At 38.6% G+C, this 18538-nt stretch overlaps 1 protein-coding gene across 1 annotated transcript in view; it reads right to left on the bottom strand.

The window, feature by feature from the left end:
* The window catches only part of LOC141084704 (uncharacterized), a 127615-nt gene extending 126087 nt beyond the window's left edge, over window positions 1-1528 (bottom strand). Inside the window, exon 1 of the mRNA XM_073569581.1 lies at window positions 1473-1528. The gene's annotated coding sequence lies outside the window, so the exon portion shown is untranslated. The remainder of the gene's footprint in view (window positions 1-1472) is intronic.
* Window positions 1529-18538: the final 17010 nt, after the last annotated feature.

Below are 18538 nucleotides of genomic sequence, written 5' to 3'. Positions count from 1 at the left end.
GTGTTTAATGCTAACAGCACCCTCCACCAGTTCGCTGTATGTAATGGAATTTCTTCACATTCGTACCTGGGACTGTCCCAGCAAATATCCATCTGCCATACAAGACATGATTTGCATCAGATTTTCTTTTGAAAATCGCAGTCTGCAGACAGAACCTTCAGTGAGCTCTCATTCACACAGAATTTCACACATGAGATCATGCGCTTCCACTTATCAGCAGAGAGTCTCAAAGGTCATTCACATTCCTTCACACAGATTCAGTAAACTGTTAACTCCTTAAGCTTATTACCTCCTGGTGCTCCTGCTAAAAAAAATCCTATCTATGTTTTCTGGTTGATACTTGACTGTATTGGGGGCTAAAAATTCTCCTGGCTTGTCCTAAAGTGTAAAATGCCTATGGCTTGCGGACCCGTACTGACTGCACTTCGCTAACTCAATGTACAGGCCGCACCTAGACCATATCTCTCTATCTGCCTCTTTCTCTGGTTGCTATTCACTTATTCTCTTAATATACGCTGTTACTGTGTGCCCACATCTCAACAAGTGTACTTCATTATCACTCCTGCTTAGCAATATCCATGCCGACTGCACTGCGCGAATTCGATACATAGACTGCGTCCCGTTGTTATAAGAGGTTCCCGCTCACTGTTTGAACTTGCGTGTCCTAAACTGAAACTGATCAGTTGATAGGCATCAAACCCATGGGAACCTTGATAAGAAGGTTAACTATTTAGTGGTCTGGCCAGACCTCGTGACCCACCTGGTCACCTAACACTAAATCTCTACGTACTCAGTATGAGATGGCACTTCTCTACAGTTATAATAAACCTATATATACCAGAGAGCAAATCCAATTAACTGTAGGCAGACTAATATGACCCAAATTTTCTTATTAGCCCAGCAAAAATCTTTTCCCTCAACTAAACCTGCTGAGCCTTGTATACTCAGAGATCTTATTTATCAACCAGAAGACTAGAGCTATCATTAGTATGCAGGCTAATGTAATCCCTACTACCTCAAAGTTCTTTAGCACCATTAGAGGGCAGTTTGTGCGTATCAGACAGAATAGAAGGTGGATAGACCTATCCTGTCTGTAACCGGCGTTTTAACACCGTAATAGTACCTCTAGCACTCTCCAAGAGGACGTACGCAGCCTTCTTTATGCGTATGCCGCCAGAGACGTGTCCTCACATGAATCCTGGCAAGCCAGTTACCATGGAGAGACGCTCCCAAGGGGCAAAAACACAGTAAAGAATTCCTAGTACCCTCAAGGTTGGTTCAATCATTCATGCGCAATCATACGTAGCAGCTTTTAGGTTTTTCCCTCCAGCATACGTATTATGTATCACAAGGATATTCTACGGTTCTTAGCGCTGGTATTTAAGAAGACAGACTATACTGTACCCCAAGAGCCGGTTCAGAGCATGTAGCAGAGGGGAGACACAGAATTTGTAAGAATCAATGGCTCTTACCTTCACCGGTGATTTTGATCTGTGTGTCCTCTAGGCCGTCAGTCTGCGGGTGCCGGACTTCAGGATACTGGGGTCTTCTGTTGTAACCAGCCCACCCAGGGACGCCACTGATGGGTTTGTGATTTGATGTTTATCTCTCAATGGGAGATCGATATGCTGGAAGGTTGCCAGATTTTGGTCTGAGGCCTACTCGAGTAGCGGAGAACAAACACACACAGAGACAGGATATGTATCTGCAGGATGTTCCCCCATTTCCTGATTTAATTAGGTAGCTTATATGCTCATTTGAGTAGGCGGTAACATTACATCATCACATTTCATTGGACAATTGATCATTCAACAGTAAGCATAAATGGTTCCAACCAATCATATTCATATTCGTTAACCAATCAGATTGTACTCGGCTGTTAATTATTAGTATTTGTGTAGACGTGCTGAAAGCTTTAATAGGTCTTGGGTAAATTACACAAGACCCCAATATTATTCTCATTAATCTATCCTCATGACAGTTATAGCTCCATTAGCCTCATTAACCTGTCTTACTAAGTATTCATGGCCCCAGTATCTACCTAACATGTGGACGTGTAGTTTCAATGTCCAACTGGGTGCAGTAAACAGTTTATCCATCACGTACAATTTCTTATGAAGAATAAGGTTATAGGTAATCATTATCATGAGACAGCATTTTCATATACAGAGTATGCATGTAAGACCCCAGAAATACATTGATATTAAAAGGACATATAGAATACAAAGATATATATCTTTCCTGTAACTCCAGTTTAGTCATTGAAAGATATATAAGATTATCACAAAGAATATTGATGTCCTAGCTACTTGTTATGCACAAAATATTGCCAAAATTCACATTATTTGTTATATAGTTTATTAAAAAAATATTTTACATTTTTTCCTGAATATATAAACAAAATGTGAACCAATTTGCCTCTTACTTTTTATGTATACACTGGTTTCCTACTATCGTATTTCTAAAATGACCTAAAAGGTGGAACTGTTTCATGTTTGTACTACTCCATATGATTCGAGACAAAGAGTTGAAATGTTTTGGCTGGAAACTGAAACTCATGCCGTACTAACCTAGAGTCCCAGCCTCTCATGTATACTTAGCATATAATGCTAGTAGCCATAGATTAGATAAATTCCATCCAAATGTAAGTTTTCTTTGGATTAAATGTTAAATTTGACATTTCAGGATATTACTATTGACGGCAAATGGTACGTTTTCCAAGAACCATTTATGGGATAAAGTATAATTATACAGGACTTTTCAGACATGTAGATTGTGGTTACAACAGCACACAGTCTTCCTTTCGCTGACTGGTGCAAATTTCAATGTCAATGCACATGTCAATTCATCTGAAGAAATATTTGGTTTACGGAAATGTGAAGAGAGAGACGTCAGCATGTGCCTTAGACTTTTGATGAAGCTCTCGTTGATGTGCTCTGAATGACCCCTCTAGTGGTCAGACACACCTCAAGAAAGCCTTTTTATTAGCATTTAATGTGTTTAATTTTGAAAGGATTAGATGGGGAAATGTTACAATAACCAAGTAAAGTCAATATGAATTCCACATCTCCATACTTCACTTATCCAGATATCATTTCTCATTATAAAATAAAAGACTGCTTCTTGAGGCTAAAAGAAAATCAGCATTTTCCCTTAGCTAACAGACACACAGATTTATGGCTGCTGAGTGAAGAAAATTAATAGTTTGTGGTTTTCCGCTTAGTGCATTCAAAAGATCATACCAACTTTCCTGAAGCAAACCATGCTGACTCACATGGTGCAGGCATTTCTGAGTTTTCCTTTACTCTATTTTTTGCCGCTGTTCGGTTTGTACAATATATTGCCATGCTTACCTTTTGTTTTCATTTCTCACATTTATGACAGCTGTGCGTCATTTTCTGCTCATATTAATGTAATATATTTTCAGAATTCATTTGCTTGTTGTCACTGTTGATTTTATGAAAAGCTGCTTTATATTAAAGCCTGCTGCCTTTAGCTTCTGAACGCTATAGGTTTTTCTTTCTGAAATGTGGGGATTCTTTATGTGCTTAAACCTAGCAGCTTTAAGAAGTAATCCTTATCGCTATCCTTGGTGTATTTAATAGCAGCTGGGCAGTTTAGGGCTAAGGATCATGCAATGTCTATATTAAAACCCAGATTCACTGGTGCTGATTTTATGTCTGTAATAAATTAATGCACAATTCGAATTCTCGATCTAAATCTAGGGTAAACTTAGTAAAAATAGCTGCTCATCACATCCTGCCTCTGTTCAAGGTATTACGCAAACCTGGTTCAAATACCTTGGACGCACATATCCTTGAAGTCTCCTTGAGATTGGAAATAGAAAACTTCGAGCACTTTCTCAAGTAAAATTCAAACTTCATTTATGAAAAAGTACAGGAAAGATGTTGTACTCCTTGCACATTTCAGACATTTTCATTGGTGGTGCCAATTTTTTTATATGAAATGTGGCTTGCAAAAATAACGCTTTGTCTTATGTTTGATTTATGTATATGAAACCTTTTTTTGTACTAATTGCGATATTCATAACATTTATGCCATTATGTGTAATATATACAATATCTTATACAGTACGTTGATTAGATCACTAGGAAAACTAAGAAATGCATTTGCAAGCATATATCATATATTGGAAAATATATCAACCTTTCTCAACTTATCACGTGCACAAGAAATATTTTTGATCAGATTGGTGGTAATAACGATTTTTTTCCTTATTTTTTAAAGGTATATACACACAAAAGGGATGGGAAGCATAAAGCAACATTAATAAACATTCTGAATATTGTGTTTTGATTCAAGTAATCTATTATGTCTCAATTGGAGAAACAATTTACTATAAAACAATTAGATTAAATGGCATATCTATTCTCTAATTACTTTTTTAGGTTTGTCTGTGGTATTTGGCATTGTAGTTCATCAAAGCCTATTTAGGATACTGTTTCTTTTTAGTTCTCATTCTACCATCATAATTGCATGTTCAGTTTATTTAATTTGATACATCTTCTTCTCTTACTCTTAGGCCTGTTTCACACTTCAGCTTTCTGGCGTCAGTCAAAATCCATCGTTAGCAGAAAAAAACGGATCCGACGGAGTTGCCTGGTGGATCGTCTTTTTCTCCATAGACTTGTATTAGCGACAGATTGTGATGAATGGCCATCCGTTTCGTCCGTCGTGTGACGGATCCATTGGAAAATCAGTGTCCATTGGCCAGGAAAAACGTCCATAGGAAAGTTTTTTGTCTCAGTCAAAAAGGTCTGACAGTGACGGATCCATCGCCATCTGTCGTCTGCTAGAATGGACGTCTATGGGCGGCGGATCCATCGCCATCCGTCATATAGAATCATAGAATCGCAGAGTTGGAAGGGACCTCCTGGGCCATCTGGTCCAGCCCCCTGCTCAAAGCAGGATTTGCTAAATCATCTCAGTCAGATGTCTGTCCAGCCTCTGTTTGAAGACTTCCATTGAAGGAGAACTTACCACTTCTCGTGGCAGTCTGTTCCACTCATTGATCACTCTAACTGTCAAAAAGTTTTTTCTAATATCTAATCTGTGTCTCCTCCCATTCAGTTTCATCCCATTGCTTCTAGTCTTTCCTTGTGCAAATGAGAATAAAGATGATCCTTCTACAATGTGACAGCCCTTTAGATACTTGCAGACAGCTATTAAGTCTAATCTCAGTCTTCTCTTTTGCAAACTAAACATTCCCTGCCACCTTTCCTCATAAGAGGGTTTGCAGACCGGTCACCATTCAGGTCGCTCTTTTCTGAGTCCAGCGACGGAGTCCGTTTTTTTGCTCTGAGCATGCCTGGAAGATTTTCCATTCCTTTAATTTAACCCCAAAAGCCGTTTTGGCACTGAAAATATTCTCTCTCTCCAGAATCCTGGTGCTTTAAATTCCAAAAGCTGCAGCTGCGACGGAGCCATCAAAAAAACGGATCCAGTGCATCAGTTTTTTGGCAGTCTTCACCGGATCCATTTTTTCACACTTTGACGGATTTTGACTGATGCCGGAAAACTGAAGTCTGAAACAGGCCTTAGGGCTCATACCCATATATGTAAAAAAAGTTCCAATATCGGGACTGAAAAAACGGACAAGTGTCATGCAAGTATTACGTGAGTACAATGTGAGTGTCATGCGATTTTTAAACGGAACATCCGTATGTCATGCGTATGCAATCCATATGCAATGTTATCCCAGGAGGATGGTGTTGGATTTTTCGCTGTTGTTGCTTCGAGGGGGCGGCATAGATTTTGGGTGCATCCACTCCTCACAAAGTGTTCTGTAAGAAGGCATTTTGCCCAGCTGTATGGACATCTCAGCATGCATTTTTTGCCTACACGAGGATGTTACTTGAGACATTTGACATTCTTCTGGCTGATCTTCATCCAGCCATAACAGTTCCAATGTCCCTTTTTCACCCATGCAATTCAGCAGACAGTCTTCTACTTAGCCTGAGGTAATTAGAAATTTTAATTTGACATATTTGAAACATATATTAATCTATGTTTTGAAAGTAGCGAATTAGCATTTTTTTATGCAGTCTTTGAATATTTTTTGTGATAATTTCTAACACGACTTCAGGTAGAATGTCTGCCATTCCTCTTCATCAATGTATACTCTCCCTTAATTTTTAACTGTTTTTTCATTTTAGGTTTCTTGCAATGGGAGAGTCTTATGCTGCCCTCCATTTAGATTTTCCCCTTGGAGGAACAACCATCTACAATATTGTGAAACACATGTGTTCAAAAATCTGGGATCACCTTAAGGAGAAAGTTATGCTGGAGTCAAACCAAGAACACTGGAGACTAGAGTTGAGCGACTTTAGTCGGATCAGGTTTTATGAAACAAAATTTGTTTCAGATGAATCTGGTCCGAATAGGGCAAAAAAGTCGGAGTTTCATCCGAAACCCGACCCCAATGCAAGTCAATGGAGAATAAAAGTCGGCATTGAGTGGATGAATGTCATCCGCTCAATGCCGACTTTTATTCCCCATTGTCTTGCATTGGGGTCGGGTTTCGGACGAAACGCCAACTTTTTTTGCCCTAGTCGGACCAGTTTCATCTGAAACTAATTTTGTTTCATGAAACCCGATCCGACTAAAGTCGCTCAACTCTACTGGAGTCGCATCTCAAATGGGATGTACCAGAGTTATCATTTTCCAAATTGTCTGAATGCTTTAGATGGAAAGCACATCCTGGATAAAGAAGCTGCCAAACTCAGGGTTCCATTACTACAATTATAAGGGATTTTCTTTGGTAGTGTTTTTGGCATTAGTTGGCAGCAAATACAATTGTATAATTGTAGATATTGGGGCCCATGGAAGAACCGGAGATTCTCGAATCTTCAATTCTTCCTTTATGAGTAAGCGACTGAAGAAAAATCAAATGGGTGTGCAACCCCCAAGGATTTTTCCTGCTTCAGGTGGTCAACGAATTCCTTTTGTCATAGTGGTTGATGAGGCTTTTCAACTCACGTGTTATGTTATGAGGCCTTATCCTTGGCGGAGTCTTGACAGACGTCATAGGTTATTTAATTACAGTCTAACTCAGCCATGGCATCTGGTGGAATGTGCCTTTGGCATTTTGACCACACAACAGAGAAAAAAACAATGGCTGAACATTTAACTTCCCAGACACTCCCTTGAGGTGGAGATATGGTGAGTAGGCGTCCCGCCCATCACTGACCTACTCACCTAAAAACATCATCTCTTATCATGGCTTATTAACTCCTTTAGACATAGCATGCTGGAGAGAGACTGCAGGGGTGTCAATACTTTTGGCCACAACTGTATTTGTGCATTCTGCTCAATACATAAAGAAATGAAGGAGAAATCTAGAGGAAGTCAATGGAGTCGACATGTCATCCAGCCAATAGCGTTGGTATAACGATGATTTTTTCCCATGCTGCAAAACATCAAAAGTTTGCTCTTCATGAAGTATTTTTCAAACCTATACTTTCTGCTAATAATGGTTTGACTATTTTCATCTTTGAAATGAACGTCTTTTTTGAAAATCAATAAAAAAGCAAGAATGTTGATTCTCTGCAATAAAAAAAATTATTTAGAATAAGAGTCCCTCACCAAAGTGTTTATTTAATTTTTTTTCATTTTTTGTATTTTAAATATTAAGTTCAGCATATTCAAACTCGTATTCTACTACTTATTGGAGTGGCATTCCTCATATGTATGATAGATACCACAATTATTTATGCTGCCCCAGCTTTATTAAATGTGACGACAAGCAGCTGGTAAAAGATTTTTTTTTCCTTTCAATGAAACCAAATTAGTCAACTATTTATGCTGGGTAACCAGAATTTTTTTTTGCTTTTACTTGAATAAACATTCAATTCATGTAAGCAATATAGTGGGCACAGATGTTTATTTTGTATGGTGAGCTGTAAAAATCTTTTTTTTCTAAATAAGCAATTTCACTAATACTAAAATAACTGTCATTGATTTTTACCAGCAGTGAGATTCTGTCACAGGTTTAGCAAATTACAGTACTTTTTAAAGGTTTTAGAAAAAATGCTACAAAGTAAAAATGCTTAACAAAATAGAAGCATTCATTTTTTTTATTAAATTACAATACACGGACTTAATGAACAAAAAAGAAGTCAAAATCAAATCAATTTTGGTGAGACCTCCCTTTGCTTTCAAAGAAACTTCACCTCATCAATTCTTCTAGGTATACTTGCCCACAGTTTTGAAGGAACTCGGCAGAGAGGGTGCACTAAATACCTTAAATAACTAAGGCTAGCTTCACACTAGCGTTTTAGGCCGCTGAGCCCCGCCCCCTGCCCGTCCCCTCCGGTCATCTCCGCCTAGTAGCGCACATCGCTGCATGTGATTCTGCACACCCTATCTTTAGCAAAGGGTGCGCAGACTGTGCGCTGACTTTGCTCTAGTAGGATTCGAGCGCACCGAAATGCAACATGGTGCGTTCGGCACACCTTCAAAAGTGTGCAGCGCTCTCAAAAATCCTACTAGCGCACGTCATCGCATGATCTGCGCACCCTATGCTAAAGATAGGGTGTGCAGAATTGCATGCAGCGATGTGCGCTACAAGGCGGAGATGACCGGAGGGGGCGGGCAGGGGGCGGGGCTTAGCAGCGGCCATACGCTGCGGCCTAAAATGCTTGTGTGAAGCTAGCCTAAGATCTTATGTGAATATTGGGTAAGGCAATACTTCTTTCACTTCATATAATCCATGATGTTGAAATCATGGCTGTGTGAGGGTCATATCATCACTTCCAGAACTCCTTGACTGCTATTAATATTAATGACACCAATGAGAAATACAGACAGATATGTACCGTATATATCATGCAATATCATTTGGTAGATGTCTGATTTGCTCAAAATCTATTTTGTACTAGTTCAACAACACTAAAAATAAAGCTAATATCATTAAGAACTATCTTCAGTATAAAGATAAAAGGTAAGTCCTCAAAACGATTATATGGTCCTCACAGAGCCCCGATCTGAACATCATGGAGTCTGTCTGGGATTACATGAAGAGACAGAAGCATTTGTTAAGCCTACATCCACAAAAGTTCTGAGGTTCTCTAAGAAGTTTGGAGCAACCACCCTGCTGAGTTCCTTCATAAACAGTGTGCAAGTGTACCTAGAAAAATTGATGTTTTGATAGCAATTGTTCATTCACTTTCACTTTGCTAGTTGATAAAAAAGAAAGCATTAACACTTAATTAACACCCTTACCTAAAACTTTTCCACAGAATTGCATATATGGCTTAATTTTAGATAATTTTCTGAAAATATTAGTAAACTTCTTAAACAGCAATCCTTAATTGGGATGTCAGCGAAATACACTGCTCAATGTCTTTCGAACTGCAAATTAATAAGATTTGTTTTACTAATGCTCTGGAAATCAATCTAGCACATCCTTGTATGGTATACTCAGGACTTCTGCTTTATTAGCACACATAGGCACTTTAAACCATTTTTGCATGTTAATGACTGGGCCAATTTTAACAATTCTGACCACTGTCCCTTTATGAGGTGATTACTCTGGAACGCTTCCATGAAACCCGGTGTGTCTGACATTGTTTTCTCATGACATATTGCACTACATGTTAGTGGTAACATTTCTTTGATGTAACTTGTGGTTATTTGTGAAAAAAATGGAAATTTGGTGAAAATTTTGAAAATTTCACAATTTTTCAACTTCATGCCCTTAAATCACAGAGCTATGGCACACAAAATACTTAATAAGTAACATTTCTCATATGTCTACTTTACATCAGCACTATTTTGGAACCAAAATTTTTTATTGTTAGGAAGTTATAAGGGTTAAAAGTTAACTAGCGATTTCTCATTTTCACAACAGCATTTTTTTGGGGACCACATCACATTTGAAGTCACTTTGAGGGGTCTATATGAGAGAAAATACCCAAAAGTGATGCCATTCTAAAAACTGCACCCCTCAAGGTGCTCAAATTCACATTCAAGAAGTTTATTAACCCTTCAGGTGCTTCACAGAAATTTTTTGAATGTTTTTAAAAAATGAACATTTAACTTTTTTTCACAAAAAAATTATTTCAGGTCCAATTTTTTTTTAATTTCTCAAGGGTAACAGGAGAAATTGGACTCCAAAAGTTATTGTGCAATTTATCTTGAGTACGCTGATACCACATATGTGGGGGGGAACCACTGTTTCTGCGCATGGCAGAGCACGGATAGGAAGGAGTGCCGTTTGACTTTTTCAACTCAGAATTGGCTGGAATTGAGATAAGATGCCATGTTGCGTTGGGAGAGCCCCTGATGTGCCCAAACAGTGGTAACCCCCTAATTATAACTCCTACCCTAACTCCAACACATCCTAACCCTAATCCCAACTCTAACCTTAGCACTAACCCTAGCCCTAACACTAACCCTAACCATAACTGGAAAATGGAAATAAATACATTTTTTAAATTTTAATATTTTTCCCTAACTAAGGGAATGATAAAGGGGGTTTGATTTACTATTTATAGCGGGTTTTTATGTTTGGAAGCTGTCACATGCTAAAAGATGCTTTTTAATGCAAAAAATAGTTTTTGCATCACTTTTTTAGAGAGCTATAATTTTTCCATTTTTTGGCCCGCAGAGTCTTGTGAGGTCTTATTTTTTGTGGGACGAGTTGACATTTTTATTGGTGCCATTCCAGGGCACATGACATTTTTTGATCGCTTTTTATTATGATTTTTGGGAGGCAGAATGATCAAAAACCAACATTTCATGAATTTCTTTTGGGGGGTGTTTATACCATTCTGTGTGTGGTAAAATTAATAAAGCAGTTTTATTCTTAGGGTAAGTTCGATTACAGCAATACCTCATTTATATTTTTTTATGATTTGGCGCTTTTATACAATAAAAACAATTTTATATTAAAATAATTATTTTTTCATCATTTTATTCTGCGATGACACTGTGTGGCAGCTTGTTTTTTGCGGTACAAGATGATGTTTTCAGCGGTACCATGTTTATTTATATATGTCTTTTTGATCACATGTTATTGCACTTTTTGCTTGGCAGAATGATCATAAAGCATTGTTTTTTGCATTGTTTTTTCAAGGGGTTCACTAAAGGGATTAACTAGTGGGACAGTTTTATAGGGCAGGTCGTTATGGATGCGGTGATACTAAATATGTGTACTTTTATTTTATTTTTTATTTACATAAAGAAATGAATTTATTGGGGATTTTTTTTTCTTTATTTAGAATTTTTTTGAAAATGATTTTTACACATTTAATTTTTTTTTTACTTTTCTCATTGTCCCAGAGTGAAACATTACTATGCAAAGTCAGATCGCTGATCTACTTTGCACAGCATGTGTCAGATCAGTGATCTGACAGGCGGTGCAGAAGACTTCTCAGTTCCTGCTCTCAGCAGACACTGAGAAGCCACCTCCCTGCAAGACCTGGAAAGACCCCGCAACCATTTTGGATCCAAGGGCCTGCAGGGAGGAGGCCCTCAGAACAACACGATCACGTTGCGTTGTTCTGAGGGTCTCAGGGAAGCACGCAGGGAGCCCACTCCCTGCGCGATGCTTCCCTATGCCATGAGAACACTGCAATCATGTTTGATCTCAGTGTTAATGAGCCGGGAGTGGTCTGTGACCGATCCTGGCACATAGTGCCGGGTGTCAGCTGTGATAATCAGCTGACACCCGGCCGCAATCACCGGGGCTCTCCCCGAGAGCGCTGCTGATCGCCTATGATGTATTATTCGGTCCATGGGCATTAAGTCCCAGGGCACATGGACGGAAGAAGGTCCAATGTCAGGAAGGGGTTAAATAAAGTCACATAGAAAGGAAAAGTTCTCTCTCAACTCTAAGCCAATAAGAATTTTAGGGACATGAATAGAAATGTGAAACTTTATGGGCATGAATAGATATGTGAGATTTGATCATCATTACAAAGGGGTTACAGGGCAATATGGATACCATAGTCTCAAAATGAATTCTGTTCTCTCACTGGAATGTGTTAACAAGCATACTTTTAAAAAAAAAAATGTGCCAGTGCAGTATTTGATGCCAAAGTCAAAAATGGATTAAAAAGGATTTCAATTGTATCAAGTCCTAGCTAACAATAAAAATTCTGCATTAAAAACACTATTGAGTATTTCTTAAAAAATACTATATTACTATAATGACAACTGTAGTAAATAATGCAATCATTTGAAATTAAAACTAATTGGAAATTATTTTCTTGATTTTTTTTCTTTCAGCTGCTATAAAGGAACTTTTAGTGTATCTGCAGAAATATTTTTACCTAAATTTCTATAGAAGGTGCTGCATCTGAGCATAATCCATTGCATTTTCTCATTGTTATTGTTGGTGAAGTAGTATAAAAAATATTATACAGTTGTTTAAAAGATCTTTTTTTTCAGTGCAAGTGTGATATCAATATTATGCATCTACCCTTACCATAAAATAAAAGTAGGACCACACTATTGAAGGGAATTCCAGTCATGAAACCACCCTTGCACAGTAATGTTGCATATTAAAATGTATTGTAATGCTTGCTAACATAACAAAGAATGCAGCAGCACACTGTGTGAATCAAGATTCATGCAAATATTGATTATATGAAATATGGACAGCATTACTGACATATGGAATCTCTATATATAAAAGTGAATGTATGTATGTATATGTGTATCACCAGCCAATCACGAAGCATCTTTCATTTTACCAGAGCTGTTCAAAAGAAGCTGAGCTGTGATTGGTTGCTATGAACAACAGTTTTCCTTGCAACCAATCACTAAGCATCTCTCATTTCACCAGAGCTGGTTAAAAGTAGCTGAGCTGTGATTGGTTGCTATGAGCAAGTTTTCCCACTTGACAACACCTCAGCAGACACTGACATGGTGGGAGAAATCTAGCTTCTTCGGGAACATAAGCTCCCAGACATTGTCTGCCCCCAGAAAGGTGCAGAGAGCACATGACAGAAATGAATCCCCCTCTCTGCCCATATCCCCATCACACATCCTCCATCCCGTAGGCACATCTTCCCTCTTAAAGGGATCATTGGTATGGAAGTCAGAGCAAATCCATCCAGGGCTTTGGTTTTGACCCCAGGCCTCTCTTAAAGGGATCCCTGGTATGGAAATTAGGACCGTTCCACTCAGCTCTGTGGTTCTGACCCCAGGGTCTCTTAAAGCGATCATTGGTATGGAAGTTACGGAAAATCTACTCTGCACTTTAGTTCTGACGCCAGGCATTTCTTAAAGGGATCTCCGTTATTGAAGTCAGGGCAAATCCATCCTGTGCTTTGGTTCTGACCCCAGGTCTCTCTTAAAGGGATCCCTGGTATGGAAGTTAGGACCGTTCCACTCAGCTCTGTGGTTCTGAATCCAGGGTCTCTTAAAGTGATCAATGGTAAGGAAGTTAGCGAAAATCCACTCTACACTTTGGTACTGACCTCAGGTCTATCTTAAAGGGATCTCCGGTATGGAAGTTAGGGCAAATCCATCCAGCGCTTTGGTTCTCACCCCAGGCTCTCTTAAAGGGATTTCCTGTATGGAAGTTAGGGCAAATCCCTCAATGCTCTGATTCTGACCCCAGGGTTCTATTAAAGGGATCATTGGTATGCAAATCACGTCAACACTCTGGTTCTGATCCCAGTCTCTCTTAACGGGGTTCCCGGTATGGAAGTGAGGGCAAATCCACTCTGCGCTTTGGTACTGACCCAGGACTCTCTTAAAGGGATCTCCGGTATGGAAGTTAGGGTAAATCCCTTAGCTCTCTGATTCTCACCCCAGGCTTCTATTAAAGGGATCATTGGTATTGAAGTCAGGACAAATCCACTCAGTGCTCTGGTTCTGACCCCAGGCCTCTCTTAAACGGATCCCCGGTATGGAAGTTAGGACCATTCAACTCAGCACTCTGGTTCTGACCCCTGGCTGACGGTATGATGTGGGATATTAGGGGTAGTAGTCCGGTGGCTCTGGCTGATGGGATGATGTGGGATATTAGGGAGAGTAGTCCAGTGGCTCTGACGGGATGATGTGGAATATTAGGGGTAGTAGACCGGTGGCTCTGGCTGACGGGACGATGTGGGATATTAGGGGTAGTAGTCCGGTGGCTCTGGCTGACGGGATGATGTGGGATATTATAGTGAATGTGGCTATTCGGAGTGAGAGGGTCTCTACACTCAGCTTTATATATATATAGATATAATCATTATAATTTGTTATAACTAACTGTAGTTAGTTACTATGCCTGGGTAGGATAACTTTATTGCTATGTGATAGTTTCTATGGGCTTAAAGTAGTGACAACATTAAGTAAGAAGTATAATTTCAATGTACCATAGATGACTTATAATAGTTAATTTGCATCCATTTAATTGCAAATAACCAATTCATGGAGTCAGCTACTATTTTTCCTTTTGTAGTTCAAAAGTTCATACCAGACAATGTGACTTTAGTTAGTTGAATGCTAACAGACTATTACAATTTTACATCACATACATTGGCTGTCATATGCGTACTTTACAGAAAACATATTCCTTATACCTAGCAATGGTATATTCTAAGGGTCCCGTTACATTTAGCGATGCACCAGCGATTCCAACAACAATACGCTAAATGGTCGCTAGTGAGCTGCCAAACCTGCAGATCTCTCCAGCGATGGGTCGCTAGTGAGCTGCCAAACAGGCAGATCTCTCCAGCGACGGGTCGCTAGTGAGCTGCCAAACAGGCAGATCTCTCCAGCGACGCAGCAGTGATACAGCGATCCTTCGGGGGTCGCTGTTATCTGTCACACCGCAGCGATTCTGACAACTTCCGCTTGCGTCCATGAGTTCTACGACGTCGCTAGTCGGCGCCGAACACAGTGATGCATGCCGGTCAGTGGGACGCCAATGACAAAAAAATGGCTCAGGCCATTCAAGCACAATCAGCGATATCCAGCGGGGGGGCCAGTCGCAGATACGTGTCACACAAAGCGAGATCGATGTTGCGTCACAAAATCGGTGATGCTTTAGCGATCTCGCTATGTGAGAAAGGCCCTTAAGATTATTTATAAAAATTGCATAAAATCAGATCACAGAGAATGAAATTATTTAATATTTTCCTAATCCAGCCTTGACGTCACTTAGTGGGTCATTTTAGTTCTAAGATAACAATATTTCTATCTGTATCTGGGTGTTACCAGCTAATTTGTTAAGTTAAACAATGACGCTATACTGTATTTGTACAACCAGAAGCTAAAACTCTGTTTTTTTCTCTGATAGTCATGCTTACAAAGGAGGCCGGGCAAAACTCTGGAAATCACCAAGAGAATTTATGTATTTTTAAGAGGCTCTTTAAAGGAGACGTCCAAGTATCACTAGAAAATAAGAACTAAATAAAAAGAAAAGGAAGCCAAAAGATTACATACTAGTAGAAGAATAGACAGGAAGGTAACAAGTTCAAGTGATTGAAACTGAACACTTATGGAATTTGTTTCTCCATTGACTTTGCTTGTAATCAGAAGGAGACGTCCCAAGTGATGTCAATATAAAGGCATAAGACAAGGAATCAAATCAGAAAATATCCACACCCTGAAAGCTTAGCTGATATCTTTTAAAGAAAATAGGCAGAATTATTTTTTTTCATTTATAAATTAAAGTGTAATTTGTGAAAATTTAATACAAAATTTATGTTAATTTACCTCTATTCTGGATGATTTTATAAGGGTGCTAACAAGTGATTTCCAACTTTATTGCAGTTGACAACTGTTCTACTGCATTCTTTTGCCTTGACAGAGCATATAAATATGGGTTATTTAACTCAGATAACACTTTTTTTCCATCTGCAATACTTTGCCTGACAAGATCCGTGTAAAACACAGAAGACAAGTACATGACACGTCACTTGAGGTAAAAAATATGAGTGGTAATACCCACTGATATAATAATGGATAAATTAATACAAAGCATGCAAAGTTTTATTTTGAACAAATTACCTCTGTTCTTGGGGAAGATTTTGAAGTTTATGACTTAAGCTAAAGTTTATGGCAATATTATATAGCATATTACAAATTACCTTACCTTCACACTCAAGGCTAGATTTACATTAGCCCTTCCACTGGATTTTACAAATGCGCTGGTTCCAGGTGCAATGTTTGCACACATGCAATAGACAAATCCAAATTTATTTTTTCATACCAAGGTTTTTCTCAACAAATTACATCTTTTATCAATTGTGACAGTCAGTTTGTCGTTTATTGCATTTGTTGCACAGAGTGTAAGATTCAGTATATCGGCTGTACTATACGCAAATTAAAAAAAAGAATAGCTGAACATGTCCGAAATATAGAACAAAAAACGCTTCTTATTCAGGAGCGGTAAAACACTTCGTTCATGCTCATCATAGCAATATGGATTCATTTGCCTTCTATGGTCTAGAAAAGGTTAAAACTCCTGCACGAGGTGGTGATAGACACAAGCTATTAAATATACGTGAAGCTTTTAGGATATTAAAATTAGACACTAAATCTCCAAACGGTATGAATTTTAGGAACGATTTGTTCTATATTTATTAATGAAATTTATGTACTTATTATTTTTTTCTGTCAAAAATAATTTTACAGTGATCCGTATTTAGTTTATTTTGCGCATTTATTTTGTTATAGTAGGAAAGCATAGAATTTATCTCACAGTTCTTATTTTATTCATATGTTTATCAAGCATTCTGCAATAGTTCCACCATTGATTGCTATGTGTCTATAATTTAATTTTCATTTTTTATGTGCTAAAAATTCCATTTGATTGTCACCAAGTTTATATACTGTTTGCATGCACTCATTCACACCTCTTGCATGGAACCTTTTATTCCTGCGTACCTATAAATTATTTTCCAAGTCCAAAAAAACTTTTTTTTTTGTGACTAATTCTATATATTGTTCGCAAGCACTCATTCACACTCTTTGCATGAAATATTTTATTTCACGTGCAAAAAACTCCATCTGATTGTTATTAATTCCATATATTGTTTGTAGGCACTTATTCACACCTTTTGCATGGAACCACTCATTCCTGCGCATCTATAAATTATTTTTGAGGTGTAAAAAATTCCTTTTGATTCTGACTAACTCTATATATTGTCCATAGGCACTCATTCACACCTTTCGCATGGAATCATTTATTTCTGCGCAGAAAATCCATTTTCCATTGGAAGATCATTTTGGAGTTATTTAATTGCTTTTAGATATATCCATTTATATTATTGTAATTTTTTTTTTTTTCCTTGGGAACTTCAATCCTGGAGTAATCTGTATCATTGCAAGGAACCGCCCACTCTTCCTTTCATGTGTTGCCACTTTTTGTAATTAATTGCAAGCTTTGTGATTGGTTTGTAACCTGTATATATTTTTCTATGCATATTGTTTTTATTTACCTATGACTAAGGGTGCCATTGTGCACGAGAAACGCGTCAAGTGTTTTTTGCATTTTAATATGGCATATTAGCCTAATAAAGTTTTTTTTCATTTATGCCGGTGTGCCGAACAAACTTTCTTCTTCTTGTGGATATCTGCTGTGCTCACCAGCGAATTCGTGCACCCACCTGTGGATTAATGAACTCAGCCCAAAGTGGTTTTCATTTGGATGCGATGCAAGCTCCCAGTCCTCCCTCTCCTGTAGCCCTAAAGAAGCACTCCCTTCAAAGTTGTTTCCTCATAATATATTGCAATTATTACATTATATAGCACTGTGCATTTACAATTGCTCATTTTGCCTTTGTACCCAGCTAGGCCTTCTATATACTAGGTGCTCTATGTAGAAACACAAAGTGTCTTGTGCCTGCAGAAATCATTCCCCTCGTCAACTCCTGACCAGCTGCTCCATCATCCTCTTTGCCATTGACTTTTAGTGTGACTGATGAGTCATACAGGCAAAATGGACTTCCTGTTTCTACATAGAGATTAGAAGGATTCAGCTAGTCATTTTTCTATCATGTGATGCCACAGACCTAATGGAAAACAAAAGAATTAAGTGTCTAGAAAAGTAAAATGTTCAAGTGTAAGTACACAGCGCTAAATAATATGATGATTGCAATATAGTAGGCCCTTCACAACCTTTGACATATAGGTAGGTAATAGGTCGTGTCCCTCCTTTTGATGCAGGCTCTGGCGCTAAGCCCACATCTTTCCTAGCATATGACAGCTGATTTGAACAGCTGTCATGTGCCACTAACAGCCATGTGTTATGATTGGGTCACCGAGGAGGAGAGCAAGACCATGCTAAGCCACAGAAAACCAGAGAGGTTGGTAACTAAGCGAATTGCAGACCCCTGATCCTATCCACATAACTAGCAGTAGCTGTGGAGCGTACCTACGATGATCCTAGATGCCTCGACACAGCCAGAGAGCTAAATAAGCCTAAAGCAAGAAAGGGGAAATCTAAACTGCCCCCGAGCAGACCCCAAAGGAATAGATAGCCCCCAAACATATATTTTCAGTGAGACAAGATGAAAACACAAACGCAGGTAGGAAAATAGACTGAGCAAAGGATGGGGCCCACACTAAC

This window comes from Dendrobates tinctorius, unplaced genomic scaffold (genome assembly GCF_039654945.1).
Source record: "Dendrobates tinctorius isolate UK_male_01 unplaced genomic scaffold, ASM3965494v1 ptg000026l, whole genome shotgun sequence".
NCBI classification, from domain to species: domain Eukaryota; kingdom Metazoa; phylum Chordata; class Amphibia; order Anura; family Dendrobatidae; genus Dendrobates; species Dendrobates tinctorius.
This window is presented reverse-complemented; position numbering and strand designations above follow the sequence as displayed.